General features: G+C 46.2%; 1 long non-coding RNA gene across 1 annotated transcript; it reads right to left on the bottom strand.

Moving 5' to 3' along the window:
* Nucleotides 1–1,773: 1,773 nt before the first annotated feature.
* On the bottom strand, nucleotides 1,774–13,405 carry LOC125913953 (uncharacterized). The gene is made up of 2 exons (XR_007455162.1): nucleotides 12,952–13,405; nucleotides 1,774–2,787 (listed from the first exon to the last, which is right to left on the bottom strand). It is a non-coding gene; the product is annotated as an uncharacterized LOC125913953 (long non-coding RNA).
* Between the last annotated feature and the right edge of the window lie 320 nt (nucleotides 13,406–13,725).

The raw sequence follows: 13,725 nt of genomic DNA on the forward strand, positions 1-13,725 counted from the left end.
GCGAGCCTTTTGCAAATCGCCCTCATCCGTGACTTTCAAATACACGGATAAATAAATACATAGTGATATCTGTATATCAGTAACAGCACTGTAGTGGTTTGGCTCTCTTCTCCCGCGAAAGAGCACCTGTAGAAAATAGAACTCTGTCTCAGCTATCTTTACTTCAGACCCCGAAGTTCGACCATCGCACCGCGCAAAACAGCAAAACCCAGCCCGTTGCTGCCGGGCGGGAGCTGATGTCGGAGAGGAGGCGTGAGCTTGGGCACACAGCCGGCGAGGTCAGCGAGGAGGGCGGACAGCCGGGGACCGTGGGGACGCTCTGCCGCGTTCACTTTGCACGTCGCCTCGCCTGGCCTGTGCCCAGATGGAAGGTCCTTTCTAGGTGTGTCTGTGCAGGTGTTTGCAGATGGGACTAGCGTCTGACTCAGCAGACTCGGTAAGGGAGCCTGCCCTCCCCGGTGCGGATGGGCCTCGTCCAAACCACTGAGGGCCCAAATAGAACGAGAAGCAGAGGAAGAGGAAATCACTCCTCTTCCCCTGTATCGCTACTGAGCTGAGATACTCCCCCTGATCTCCAGCACTGGGACTGAGACGCTCTCAGCTCCCTGGTTCTCAGGCATTCAGACTTGGGGATTACCCCCCAGCTCTCCTGGGTCCCCTGGGTAGACTGTGGGACTTTTTTCTTTCTTTTTTTAAAGTGTCTTTATTTCTGTATTTATTTATTCATTCACGTATTTATTTATAGAGATCGTGAGCAGGGGAGAGGAAGAGAGGCAGGCAGAGAGAGAAGGAGAGACAAAATTTCAAGCAGGTTCTGTGCTGTCAGCACAGAGCCAGATGGGGGGCTTGATCCCACAACCGTGAGATCATGACCTGAGCTGAAGGCAAGAGTCAGACGCTTAACTGACTGAGCCACCCAGGCACACTGGATTGTGGGAATCTTAGCCTCTGAAATGGCATGAGCCAATTTTCCATAGTAAGGCTGTCTGTCTGTCTACCTATCTATCTATCTATCTACCTATCATTATCTGTCATCTATCTACCTATCTGTCGTCTATTTATTTATACATCTATCATTATATATCAATCTACCATTGTCTATATAATTATCAATCTATCCATATCTATCTGTCTATCTATCTATCTATCTATCCATCCGTGTATCCATCTATCTATCATCGTCTATCTTACTGGAACTCATCAGAATAGGTGCCAGGGAGCCCTGGCTCAGCATCCTTCAACCCTACAGCGTCCACTGGAGCCTGTGATGCCAGGGGGCACCATTGCTGTTTTTAGCCCATGAGCAGTAGTGGGTGCAGGGGGCAGGCACACAGGCTGGCACTGGCATGAAGAAGAACTTCTCCACTGACGAGACGAGAAAAACATGAGTACATCTCTCATATGGTTTGCTGCAAGGATTGCAAATATTATAAATTACAAAGAGTATAAATATTAACTATATTGTATTACATATAAATATAATCTCTATTAAACATAAATGAGTTCGTATTTAAAACACTCTCAGCGGGGCACCTGGGCGGCTCAGTCGGATGGGCGGCCGACTACGGCTCAGGTCATGATGCTGCGGTCTGTGGGTTCGAGCCCCGCATCGGGCTCTGTGCTGACAGCTCGGAGCCTGGAACCTGCTTCGGATCCTGCGTCTTCCTCTCTCTCTGGCCCTTCCCTTCTCGAGCTCTGTCTCTCTGTCTCTCTCTCTCAAAACTAAATAAACATTAAAAAAAAATTTTTTTTTAAGCAGAGGCACAGGAAACCTTTGAACAAGATGGGTATGTTTATTATCCTGATTGTGGCGATGGTTTCACAGGTATATGTGTGGGCCCGAACTCACAAAATTATAGATCGCATCGTAATTGTCATAAATAGTATCAATCATATTTCAATAAAGCTGCTAAAAACAAGGAATGGCTGGCTTATTAAAGCTCATAGTGTAAAGGCAGGTACATTGCCTACTAAATATTTATTGAGCATGACCGAGCTAAGATCTACTCCAAGGCCTGGGGACGGAGCCTGGAAGTTACAGCAGCAAGTGCAGACGAGATGCATTAACTGAGTGCTGTGTCTGAAGGTAATTAGTGCTTTGCAGAGAAAGGGAAAGAGGGTGGATAATACAGGCACATGTATTAGGGGCCACTGAGGCCATATTGATGCGTGAGCAAGTCCGCGGGAGCTGAGGCAGCCGTTCCTGCAGATGCCTGGGAAGGTTCAGCAGGCTGTGCTCTGGATTCTCAAGGGGGCCGGTGGGGGTCGTCGGGAGCAGTACAAGAATGGCCAGGGAGGCAAGGGAGGATCACAGCATCTGCTGTGCACAGAAGCGCTGAGATGAGCCCCCAACAAGGATGCTGGATCATCCCACCCTTGTAGGTCACGGGAAGGACATTAGAGACCAAAGGCAGGTTTGAGCAGAAGCTCCTGTGGCCGCTGAACTAGTCATGGATCGCAGTGGGGGTGGGGTTCGTGGATGTAGGAAGACAGGTGGGAGAGGAAAACTGAGTGAGCTCAGGGTCAAGGGGCAGTGGTGAGCCTGCGGAGAAGCGGTCAGCTTCCAGAGCACGCTGACGGTGAAGCTCCCACGACTGATGCGATGTGGAATGCTGCACTGTGAGAAAGCAAGGTCCGGAGGTGGGCCCCGGTGGTCAGCGCAGCACGCGATGCTGAAAGTCACAGTGAAGAGGGCCCGGCAGCAGACTCCCGGCTCACCACGTCAGTGGAGACAGACTCACTGAGGTGACGACGTTGAGTTGGTTTTGAGACATGAACTCGAACTTCCTGGGTAGAAAAGGGAAGGAAATCCATGCTGGGCAGAAGGAAGAACGGAACAGAAGGGGAGGTCTGGCGCTGCTCAGCGGTGAGGGGATTTGAGCAGATGGTTTCTGGTGAAGCGTGGGTTCTTGAGACTCAGTGATGGAGGTCAGCTTTTCCAGGCTGGTTACTGATGAGTCAGGGAAACCACCTCATATCCAACTATGGAGTTTGAACTTTATCCCAAAGTTAAAATGAAGGGTTTACACAAGGACTGGACAGAAGCATATTTCCCATTTAAAAAGATGACCACCGACATAGAAAAGACTAAGATTAAGTGAAGGAAGACCCAGCATCCAGACAAGGAATTAAAATCCTATGGTACCCGTCAAGGGGCGTTATGACCAGAATATCAGTGCCTGCATTGGGAAAAGTGAATAGAAAATACATTTATGAGATGATTATGAATAAAAACAATGTAGTTATTATAAAGCTAACAATATATATACAGGGTACGTACAGGAAAACTATAAAATGATAAAAAGAAGAAGTAAAAGAATATTTATATAAATGAAGAGAGAGTTCATGTTCATGGATAGGGAAACTGTGGTGTTAAGATCTCGGTTCTAACCAACTTCATCTCTGGATTGAACTTGTCCGGTGTTCACTTCAGCAACACATATACTAAAATTGGATTGAACTCATCCTAGCGGGCAAGTGATTTTGTGGATATCAACAAACTGACCTAACGTTTGTATGGAGGCAAAAGACCTCCGATAGCCAACTCGATCTTGAAAGAGAAGCACAAAGTTGAAGAATGTATACTACGTAGCTTTACGACTTAGGATAGCAGTTCATGATAGTGATGAAGACGGTGTGACTGGTGAGGGAACAGACAAATCAATAGAACATAATAAAACAACCCAGAAATAGACCCATACAAATGTACTGAACTGGGCTTGTACAAAGGAACAAAGGCAACTGTATAGAGAAAGGATGGTCTTTCAACAGATGGGCCTGGGAGGACTGGATATCCATGTTTAAAAAAGAAAATAAAAAAATAATAAAAAAAATTTTTTTAAAGAAAAGAAAATAATTTCAGACACAGACTTTACACTCCTCACAAAAATTAACTCAAAATGGATCATGAACCTGAAAGTAAAACGCAAAATCAAAGAACTCCTAGAAGATAGCAGAGGAGAAAATCCAGGTGACTTTGGGTTTGACAATGACTTTATAGATACAAAACCAAAGCACCATCCGTGGAAGAAAGAATTATTGATTGAAACTGAAAACATCTGGTCGGCAAAAGACAGTGTTAAGAAAATGAAAAAAGCAGCCACAGATTTGGTGAAAATCTTCGTAAAACATACATCGGACCAAGGAATGATATCAAAAATATACAAACACTTAAAAGTCAACCATAAGAAATCAAACAACCCAATTAAAAATTGAGCCAAAGGTCTTAACACACAGCCACCCCACCAAAGAAGACACACAGGTGGCAAATTAGTATACAAAAAGATGCTCCATATCCTACATCATCAAGAAAATGCTAATTACATGGGATGCCTGGGTGGCTCAGTCGGTTGTGCGTCCGACTTCAGCTCAGGTCATGATCTCACACTCCACGAGTTCGAGCCCCGCGTCAGGCTCTGTGCTGACAGCTCAGAGCCTGGAGCCCACTTCAGAATCTGTGTCTCCCCTCTCTCTACCCCTCCTCTGCTCATGCTCTGTCTCTCTCTGTCTCAAAAATAAATAAAACCATTAAAAAGAATTTTTTTAAAGATAATGCTAGTTACAACAAAAATGAGATATCACTGAAAATTTATTGAAATGGCTAAAATCCGGAACACAAACAACACCAAATGCTGGTGAGGCTACGAAACAACAGGCACTCTCATTCAGGGCTGGTGAGGATACAGAGAGGTACAGCCACCACGGAAGACACTTTGACAGTTTCTCACGAGATTAAACGTATTCTTTACCGTGAGGTACAGCAATTGTTCTCTTTGCCACCCATCCAAGTGAGACGAAAACTCGTGGCCACACAAAACCTGTGCACAACTACCGTAGCAGCTTCATTCGTCATTGCCCAAACCTAGAAGCACCTGCGATGCCCTTTCGCGCGTGAATGGATAACCAACTGGTAAGCCCAGACAATGGAATCTTATTCAGTGCCAAAAACAAAAGAGCTGTCAAACCGCAAGAAGTCACACGGAGCAACCTGAATGCACGTACAGCATCACGAGGAAGAAGCCAGCCTGAGAAGGCTGCCTACTGTGCGGTTCCAGCTACGTGACGTTCGCGAAAAGGCAAAACTGTAGACACAGTAACAAGATCACCGGTTGCCAGGGGTTGGGGGAGGGATGAACGGGTGGACCCAGGGGAGTTTTAGGGCAGCAGAGCTACTCTGTATGACACTGTAATGGTGGACGCATGCTATGACATAGTCGTAGAAACCCACAGACTTGCAGGACACCGTGGGTAAACACTAGGACGCACTGCGGACTGTAGACAACAAGCACATACTGTAACAGATGTCCCACACTTGTGCAAGGTGCTACCACAGGAAAACCGGGGAGGAGATGAGGGAGAGTATCAAAACTCCCTGTACTTTCTGTCCGGTCTTCCTGTAGACCTGAAACTGCTCTAAAAAACAGAGTCTATTAACATTTTTTCTTAAATTCGAAAACGTACGGTTAAAAATAAGAGAAGAAAGCCAACATTTTTGAGAGTGCATTTTAGGTTTTGACCTGGGAATTGGGATGCAATTTTGGGAATTGGATGCCCTCTGCCTGAATCAGGACACAGTGGAGAAAACAGGTTGTGACGTGAGAATAAAGAAAAATACATTTTTGGTTGTGTTTGGGGCCGAGCAAGCGTAGTTTCTATCAGACCCTGCAAAAGCCAGCTACCATGATGGTTTAATTATCTTCTCAGTCTTGCAGCAATTTTCTCTGATCGAGGCATCAATGGGACTCGGCAAAATGATATATTGTAGTAGAACCACACTATTTCATTATATGGAAAGAGCCAATAAATGCTAAGCAAAGTTAATCCATTTATCACATCAGTTATAAATTATATATGAACCGAATTTTATGGCATCCTTTATAACTAAGCTAGATAACTCCCAAAAGCCCCTAGATACGTTTAAAATAAGATCTACTGGACGGGCGTTTAAAATTGCCCTACAGTCACTGAATTATTATGCAAACACCGTCTTTCCCTTGCAATGTGGAGACCCAGATTTATGGATCAATCCTTGCAGAGTTTTGAATTTTCACTGAATAATTGCACGAAGCTGAACCAATGCTAAAATTGAATCAGCATATTTAAGGAAACTTTTAAACACGCAATGTCTGTACGAGGGGCAAAGCAGCTCTTTTGTTTCATCTTATTTTGTTTTAAGAGATATGCTGTCCTGCAGAGACGGCACGGATGAAAAGCATTATGCGCTCGCCTCCGTCCTACAGGCGTACTGCTTACTTGGTGCAGGTACGAATGAAGAGCGTCAGGGACTTCTCTGGTCGCAAATATTGTTTGGGGGGTTAGGAACGTTGCTGGCTATCGTCGGGCTCCACAAAGGCTGGGTACCTGGCCACCGCTCAGCTCACTGCTCATTTTGATTAATTCTTGTTGGAGACATCGTAAGTCAATCGGCCTGTAAAGGCCAGTACTGCTCAGATTAATTATTTTTTCAGTCAAGAACTAAATCTAATCAACGGAAACGTCTTACAAAATAAGACTCTGCTTGGATAGGAGTAATTAAAACCTGATAAGCTATGACTTGTAACTTTTCTTGTCCTGTTTCTTTTTTGCTGGCCTGGACTTGGTGTTGTCAAAGACAGGGATGGTTTGAGGGGCCAGTTATGGAAACAGTGAGCACGTTGCTATCCTGGGGGCGCTGTTCTCCCAGGACCCTGGCTTTGGACTTTGAGGTCACATAGGATGCTGGCGGGTATGTGTTTTCTGCTTTTATCTGTCATCCAAGGGATTGATCCATGCATGCAGTGAGCTGAGCAATGGGTAGGATAGCGACTTAAAGAGATAGACGCGTGTCCTGACTCCCAAAACCCGTGAACGTGACTTTCTGGGGGAAAGTGTCTTTGCCCGTGTAACTAAGGCTCTCAAGGCGACGTCATCTTGGATCGAATTGTGAAAAATAACCAAAATTCTGCTAGAAAGAATGGCACAGTAAAAAGAGCCAAAGATTAAAAGCACAAAATTTGTCTACACTAATTCCTAAACCCTGCCTTAAATTTTGGTGTTTCAAGCACAAGTGTAAGTATTTGTCCCACAGACGCCACCAGTTCTTGTGACAGGAAATCCTACACACTTACTCCAACTGGTTCACAGATTTACCCCTTACAGTTCTCAATGTCTGTGTAATTCACAGATAAACAAAACCAATTGCCCCGGACACCGTCAGCTATCCCCAGCCCCGAAGCCACACAGAGAGCAGGTGCCCCAGACAGGAGCCAGGAGGTGAATCTCATGAGGCGGGTGGGACTTTGGGTGCCGTGAGTGGGGAGTTTTGTCACTGAAACCCTTTTAAGGGGTGAAGAAAGGGCAGGCTGTGGCCCCTGAAAGCTCCCCCTGCCAACGTGGCCAAGAACAGACTGGAAGCTTTGCGAATGAAGGCAGGGAGAGCCATTGGCAATGTTATATCATGCCCATTACTTAAATGCCCTGCGTTGGTCTCTCAGGTAACAGCAAACCGTGCACTTTTCAGAGTATGCCTGTGCCTACAGGACTGTGAGATTTAGAAAACTTTGTAAGATAGATCGTAACTCACAATGTTCAGCAGCATTGACTTTTTGCCTTCGCTAAATAAGAAAACAATGCATTCACTGTCTGAGCAGTAAGGCTCGAGGGGGAGCATTGATAACACAGAAGGTGGCTGGGCAGACATTAACCCGGCCAGGGATTTTTTGCTTGTATAATCATTGGCAGGCCTATTTAAGAATGAAATTTGGAGCAATCATAGAAATTTCATAATAAACAGTAATAAAGTAAAAAGCATTTCAAATGCAATTCTAAAGATAGAAGTATTGATACTTCATAAATTCATAATATAAGCACTTAGGCGAGAGAACAGGAAGTGTTTCAACAGTACCAAACTGCAAGGTATCTCATAGAATTTTCAGTGTCAGTGTGGAATGTTACATTACCTAGCACATCCAACTGAGTCAGGAGACCGACCAGCTTTGCCCCTTCCCAGTAAACACCTAGGAAATCCCTAATCATAGACCATCTTTAAAATGGATGATGTCGGCTACAGAGAATGGAGAAGAATTTCAGCGGATCAAAACTAATCGTCCCTTTTGGAAAATCAACTAAAAATCTCAGGCCTCACCAAACATATTGTAGTGTTTAGATGGAGAAATCTACACTAATTATGATCTCTAAAGAGCAGGTCTTAGTTACTCTTGCTTGAGCAAAATCTGTTCAAATGGACTGTTATTGGTATTTAGTAAAATTATAGATGCGAATGATACTTTTAAAGCTTTACCTAACCCTTATTTTTAAGCTCAAAGGACACAGGAACTGCAGAGAAAGAAAATACAATATTTGGACTTGGCAAGAAAGGAACGGCCTCCAAAACAGACAAGCTGTTTTTCTAGGAGAAGAAAATTGATTTTTAACTTCCTGCTAAACAAAATTCAGTCCTTGATTTCCTAAATGCCAAGACTTAGGGCAAGTACCCCATGCAAGCCTGTGGCTACAACAGACCCAGAGAGACCAGGACGGGAGCTTTATTTGGGACCCACATGATGGCCCATATCCTGGGATATAAAACAAACCCAAACGAGATTAAAAGAATTTAAACCCTGCAGAGTAGGCTTTTTAACCATAATGGAATGAAACTTGAAATCAATAATAAAAGAACACCAAGAAAGTCTCCAAGCACTTTGAAATTAAACGCAGCACTTCTAAATAAGCCAGGAGTCCAAGAGGAAGTCTCTAAGGGAATAACAAAGGCAACTGGAAGAAGATGAAAATACAGCATAATGGAATCTGTGGAATGCAGCTAAGTCAACGCGAGGAGGGCGTTTTCACAAGCCTATATGGTTACGTTCGGAAAGAGAAAGGTTTCAAATTAACCCAGTTCCTAGGTCAAGAAATTGGGGGAAAAAATGAGTGAAATAATACAAATGTGAGAATAATGAAGGAAACAATAAGTAAATATAACAAATGACATCAAACAAATACCACGGAGTAGAAATCCATGAATCTGGAAAAAGGAAAACACTGGAGAAGGCCAATGACTCCAGGTTCTCCTTCCTCGGCAAACCTCTAGCAAGAATGCCAGAAATAAAAAGAAGAAACAAATTACCTGCACCAGGAAGGAAGTAGCTATTATTCCAGATCCCGCAGTGATTAAAAGCATTATAAGGAGATACTAGGATCAATGCTATGCTAAGAAATTCAAGTTTAGAAGAAATGAACCAATTTCTCAAAACTGTCTTCGTTTGCTAGGGCTGCTGTGACAAACCACAGACCGGAGGCATAACACAACTTGAGTTTATTATCTACAGCTCTCGGGGTGACAAGTGTGAAGGTGTCCTCACGACCTCGGGCTAGAATCAGGGGTCCGCAGGCTGCGTTCCTTCTGGGAGCCCTGGAGGAGAACACACTGCCTTACCTTTCCCTTCCGCTAGAGGTGTCACACTCCTTGACTCCTTGGCTCCATCCACAAAGCTGACCTTGGTTCTCTTCAGTCACCCTCTTCCCTTTTTTGAGAACTTTTTGTTTACAAGGGGGCCACCTGAGTAATCCAGGATAAGCTCCCTCTTTTAAGGTCTATTAGCATCTGATTTCCACCTGTCACCTCAATTCCCCTTTGCCATGTAACCGACAGATATCTTAGTGAAACTAATCCTGTGTACTATACCCACAAATTACCACAAATCAACCAAGATTAAATAGATCATCTGAATGGGCCCATAACCATTAAAGAAACTGCATTTGTAATTATTGAGCTCTCCAAAGAAAATCTTCAGACTCCGATGGTTTCTCTGGAGGATCTGACCAAATCTTTAAAGAAGAGTTAATACAAATTTGCACAATCTACTCCGGAAAACAGGGCAGGAGAGAACATTTTCAAATGTTACGAGGCCAGTATTATCCCGATATCAAAACCAGACAAACACAGCACAAAATGAAGACAACTACAAACAAATATTTCTCATGAACTTAGACACAGTTCTCCTTAAATAATTAGCACATTGAATCAAATAATGAAAAAAAGAATTTTACAACATGACTAAGTGCAATGCTAGTTCAACATTTAAAAACTCCACCACATGAGCAAGCTGGGAAAAAAAAGTCATATGATCATAAGAACTGATGTACAAAAAGTACTTGACAAATCTAACATCCATTCATGATGAAAGCTCTCCAAAAACTAAGAACGTAGAGGAATTACAAGAACTTGAAAACATTATCTAAACTACACCTGTAGCTAACAACATACTCGGCTACGAACCTTTTCTCTCAATGTTAAGAAAAAATGAAGATGTCTGCTCTCTTATTCAAAATGGCACTGGGAGTTCTAACCAGTGCAAAAAGCAAGAAGAAATAAAAGACACGCAAATAGGAAAGGAAGAACTTAAAACTGTGATCATTTGTGGATCACGTGGACATGATTGTAACAGCCCCAATGAATCTACAAAGAAAAACATAACTAATAAAGTGGGTTCAGCAACATCAAGTTCAGGATACAAGATAATGTACAAAAATTACTACACTTCCGTCACTCAAAATGAACCTGTAGGAAATGACATTAAAAGCACAATGTCACTTATATCCGCGCCAAAGAAAATGAGACCCTTTGGTAAACACTTCACAAAACAAGTATAGGGTCCACATGTTGAAATTACAAAATTCTAAGGCTGGTAATTCTGGAGAAATGATAAGCCAGCCCTTGTTTACATTGGACTCTTCAACGTACCGTCGCATGCATGATGCTGAAAACACATCCTTTTTTTTTAAGTTTCTTATTTATTTTGAGAGAGAGAGAGAGAGAGAGAGAGAGAGAGAGAGAGAGATGGAGGGGCAGAGAGAAAGAGAGAGAGAATCCCAGGTTGGCTCTGTGCTGTCAGTTCAGAGCCCAATGCAAGGCTCGATCCCATGACCATGAGATCACGACCTGAGCTGAAATCAAGAGACGGACGCTTATGACTGAGCCACCCAGGTGCCCCTGAAAATACATCTTACTATTCACAATGTTAAGGGAAGAAATTTAACTTCACATAGATTTTTTTTTTCTTAAATTATCCCAGAGTAAAGTTTTCTTTACATAGAAAATTCATTCAGCTACTTATCTATGTAGTCAATCAATATTGATTCGATATCGATCACATAATAGGTGCTATGGGAAAACGGCAAAGAGGAATAACTAAGCCGCTCCTTTCAACAAGATTTGCCACCAAATAGAGACAGAGATAGTAGCAAAAGAAGCCATAAGAGACAGTTCTTCTCTGGGAATTTCACTGTACCTGCCAGAGGTCGATCCGCATGTGAATGGATATGCTGGGTCACACGTGGTGAATGTCATACAACTATAATATGATCCCTTTCTACCCAAACCACACTTGACAAATTTACCCTCACATACACATATGTACGTATTTCACTGTAATCCTCAGAGACTCTTTCATGCCCTAGCCTCCCCGTCGTGAGAACGTCGTGGGTCTGGGGCCGCCTGTGCTCGGGTTCCTCCCTGAGACCTCGAGGGCCCCCTGTGCACCTGCTCCAGTCAGCAGCTGTGGGCTTCTGCCGTCCCCAAAGCATCTCCCGCACAAGCAGGGTGCGGTCATTAGGGTTCCTTCACAGCGCTAATCGTGTCTTGGCGGTATTCGCAGCTGTCGGGGGTAACAAGACACATGGAAACACGTCACAGACCACAGCAGAAAAACCTATGAATGCATGGGGCACCTGGGGGGCTCAGTCGGTTGAGCAAATGACTCTTGATCTCAGCTCAGGTCGTGATCTCACCGTTCCTGAGTTTGAGTCCCACATTGGGCTCTACACTGGCAGTATGGAGCCTGCTCGGGATTCTCTCTCTCCCTCTCTCTCCGTCCTCCCCCACTTGCAAAATAAATAAATAAATATGAGAAAAGAATTTAAAAAACAGAAAGAAAGAAATCGATCCACAGTGACTCTGTAATCATTTTACTCATCCTGACCTTTGACAGCCAGGTTTTCCTGGGTTTGGATTAGCCCCTAGCACCAACCCCAGATGCCCTCCTCCCTCAGCTGGTTCCAGACTCAGGTCTTACAGCTTGACGAGGACGGGGACTCCAGAGAAAGACAGCATTCCCACTGATGGGGAAGGATGCTGGTGACAGCGCAGGGTCCAAGGGTACAGGAGGTTGGGGGAAGTGGTGGGGGGCGGGTGATCGCTGACCACAAGAGACCGAGGAGAATCTCCGAGTCTGCTCCCAAACCTTTAGTGAGTCACCAGAGACAGACACGACTTCTCCTGAGAAGAGCAGGTGCACAGGCGACCGGGGATCACCGAGCCAAGCTTGGTGCTGAGCCCTGCGTGTCATATGTGAGGTCCCTGGAAAGCATCTGCCCGCGTCTCAGTTCTACTGACAACTGGAATGAAGGCACAGAGAGTCAGGTGTCTTACCGAGGTCACATCGCTGGTGAATGGTGACGGCAGGATTCAAACCCCAGGCAGCCCCAGCAGTCCCCCTTCTGGTCCTGCCCCTGCCAGGAAGACGCGCTTTGTGAAGTGAATCCGCACGCGTCTACTGCCCCTCAGCCCCGAGCGGTGTCCTGACCTTTGCCCAGAACTTGTGCCCTGTCGGTAGCACACAACCTGCGTTCCGGGGATGACAGTAAGGAGTCTCGAGTCAAGTGGGAGAAACACTGCCCGGCCATCAGGTCAACACAGGAGAGGACACAGAGAAAGCACATCCCAACAATGTCCCCGCCCTGCCCACCACCACGCAGGGACACCAGCCTGGACCCCTCCTGCGTGGGCTTCCCCCACAGAGGTGCCAGAGAGAGCGGCCCCAAGCCCCCACCTGGGGGCCAGCAGTGCCCCCGACCCTCTGTCCTCAGGGAGGAGGCCACCACCCATCAGTCCTCCAACATGTCCGGAGTGGAGGCTGTGCTGGGGCCTCGTCCCGACAGAAGGAAGAGACCTCTTCCCAGGCACTGCTGTCTCACCTCGGGGAGGAAAGCAAACAGGTGCAGCCACAGCGGCTGGGTGTCTGGGGACACACGGGGATGCGTCAGCAGGGACGGGCCAGCAAGCAGCCTGGGCAGCACAGGCCCGGGGGCACAGAGAGCTGGGCGACGAGGTTACGGGTGCTCCTCCTGTCGAACCTCAGCTGTCATGGGGACAGCTGGCAGGTGTGCTGGCCGCGGGCCCCTCCTGGGACAGAGAGGTCCCAGCACGGGGACGGGAACCAGTGCACGGACACCTGGCCCCCAGCTGCACACCACAAAGACGGGTCCGCACGTCCAGGTCCTCGGAGGCTCCTTTCCGGCATGTGACACACCTCCAATTCCAACAAAAACCAAAGGACACCCCGAAAGCAAGAGAAGCAGGGCCCGGAGAGAGAAAGCAAGCGTCAGAACCCCCGCAGATATGACACAGACATTGCATCAGTGACCTCACAAAGACAGCCCTTCCCAGAGGGGGCCCGCACCGTGGGCGTCAGGACCACTGGCCCTGGACAGCTAACCTGACGCCAGAGGAGAACCCGACCGACGCTGACCCGGGGTCACACCCTGTTTCTTGAGTGTCCCTTTTCCCACAGAGTGTTTCCTAGGGCATCCTGAGCACAAGTAGCTGGCGTGACAAATTAGCCACTCGAGGGCCTCCTCCGGCTCCGCCGGAAGGGCTGGCACCTCTTCCGGAAGTGCAGCAATGCCGTGCGGGCATCGAGGGGGCGGGGGCTGCCCTGGACCCGGCCTTAGCGGCACTGCTTTGTGTCC

The sequence above is a fragment of the Panthera uncia genome (assembly GCF_023721935.1).
Source record: "Panthera uncia isolate 11264 chromosome D3 unlocalized genomic scaffold, Puncia_PCG_1.0 HiC_scaffold_8, whole genome shotgun sequence".
Classification (NCBI taxonomy): Eukaryota; Metazoa; Chordata; class Mammalia; order Carnivora; family Felidae; genus Panthera; species Panthera uncia.